This window comes from Nycticebus coucang, unplaced genomic scaffold, assembly GCF_027406575.1.
Source record: "Nycticebus coucang isolate mNycCou1 unplaced genomic scaffold, mNycCou1.pri scaffold_75, whole genome shotgun sequence".
Taxonomy (NCBI): Eukaryota; Metazoa; Chordata; class Mammalia; order Primates; family Lorisidae; genus Nycticebus; species Nycticebus coucang.
In genome coordinates this window covers 437,716-439,883 of record NW_026515590.1, presented here as the reverse complement: position 1 = coordinate 439,883, position 2,168 = coordinate 437,716, and the positions used below count along the sequence as shown (strand labels likewise).

The window sequence follows — 2,168 nt, the reverse complement described above, 5'->3', positions numbered from 1 at the left end:
AATATTTATCCTCTGCATTTCCCTAGAGGGAAAATGGACCCTACTGAAGGTGGGAAAGCAACCTCCGATTTGGAGGGAGGGGCAGGGCATGGCCCCTTGATACTATTAGTCCAGAATTCATACCTGGCAATTCTGTCTACCAATACCAGCCATCTGTTTGATACTGCTTGTGCTCTGAGATTCCAGACACCTGTTATCTACAAGTAGTGTGGCTTTCCATTCCCATCCATAACAGTCCCAGAGATTTGGCCAACTCAAGACTCACATTAGAGGGAAATTAAGTACCTATCCCCCTTGTATTTCAGTAGATTGACAACATTAATAATGGTCTGCTTCCAGTGACTCTCATAGGTCTGCTCAGCTTCCCCTGAGGAAGTCAATCTGCCTTCCCTCTCTTCACCTCTCTCCCCCTGCAAATAAAGTTCAACTAGCAAGTACCTGAGAGGGTGGGAAAGAGATTCCTTGTCACCTCTCCACTTCCTTCAACTCGCCCATATTTCTTATTCCTCTCACCTTGTACTCCTGCACCACTTCCTCCAAAGGCACCATGCTGTGATGTTTGTGGCTCCTGAATTCTCGGCACACCACACAGATGCCCTCTTTGTCCACCTCGCAAAAGTGGTTCAGGGCTTCCTGGTGTTTGGGACAGATGCCCTGATCAGTCCTCTCCACACCCCCCATAAGGAGTGGGGCACATCTGGCGAATCCGTGTTGGCCAGCTGCAGGTTGGGACCAACGCTGCCCTAATGTTAAGCTCTTTCGGCACTGGGGGCAAATGAACTGCCCTGGAGGGGGTGCGTATGTGTCAGGGTACACCTCTTCATCCTCTTCCTCATTGTAAGCTTCCAATTCCTTCTCATCTTCTGGGTAGACATCGGTTCTCAGGTCAAGTCTCAAGCCTCCTATGTAATAGTCCCGATCTTCCTGGTCCTCTTCTTCCTGGTCCCACACATAATCCACATTGTTCCAATTACTTACACCACTGTCACCAACCCAGAGCTCATCATCCTCTGGATCCTGGAACAACTCCTCGTCTGCATTCCCCCATACAATACCTCTGGAATGGAGTTGTCCCATCCACCGATGGCCCCCACAGCTCCCTCATCCTCCTCCCATTCATCATCTTCGTCCAGGTCTTCCTCATTTTCCTTACCCCACAGCTGAGTCACACACCCTCGGCAGAAGTTGTGGACATGGATCCTTGAAGTAATCCAGGTAGATGGCGCACACCGCTTCCTCCTGAAGTGTCTGATTGCGTAGTGGCACAGCTAACCGTCTTAACTTGCTGCTGGCCGGTGTAGATAGTCAGCTCAAAGGTGAAGAAAGGGAATGCGCCTGCAGGCTTGCCTCCAAATTACGCTGGTGACCCAAGGCTGTCCATGACCTTGCGCTTCCTCCTCAGGCCCCCAAAGAAGCCTTCCTCCACTCTCTCTGGACGCCATTGCCCCAGATCCAGTCTCACAGCTGTCTTCTGAGGTCGGCAGGAACAGAACTGGGCTGCGGCGCTAATTCCCGTGGAGGTTCAGCAAGCAGGCCCCGACCCTGTACGGCTTCTCGCTACCCTCAGGGCTTGCCCCAGCCGGCAGTGTCCCCCTCAGGGGCTGCCGCTCGGTCCCCGCGGGAGACGACCGAGAGTGACATAGAGGACTGTGGTTTACTTTAACCTGAATCTAGCTAATGTAGGTTAATAGCCTATTATATATACTGTAACTGTAAACTGTTAGAAAGCAAAAGGTAGCTTTCAATAACAAAAGATAACAAAAGTAAAATAACAAGAGTAAAGGTAACAAATTCAACATTTGCTAAGGCAAAGTGAGTTAATACCAAAAAGTATTTGTAGCTCATGTGGCATAATATTAAATTTTAAAATGTTCCCAGAACTTGGATATGTTCAAGATGGAGTCTCAATAAAATGTGTCTTAAATATTGAACAAGTAGGCTTGGCGCCTATAGCTCAGCGGCTGGGGTGCCGGCCACACACACTGGGGCTGGCAGGTTCGAACCGGGCCGGGCCTGCCAAACAACAATGGCAACTACCACCACCACCACAAAAAATAACCGGGTGTCGTGACGGGTGCCTGTAGTCCCAGTTACTTGGGAGGCTGAGGCAAGAGAATCGCTTAAGCCCAAGAGTCTGAGGTTGCTGTGAGCTTGATACCTCCGCACCC

The 2,168-nt window shown here is 50.2% G+C and overlaps 1 pseudogene; it reads right to left on the bottom strand.

The window, feature by feature from the left end:
* Positions 1–465: 465 nt before the first annotated feature.
* Positions 466–1,442, bottom strand: LOC128579541 (E3 ubiquitin-protein ligase TRIM52-like; annotated as a pseudogene).
* Between the last annotated feature and the right edge of the window lie 726 nt (positions 1,443–2,168).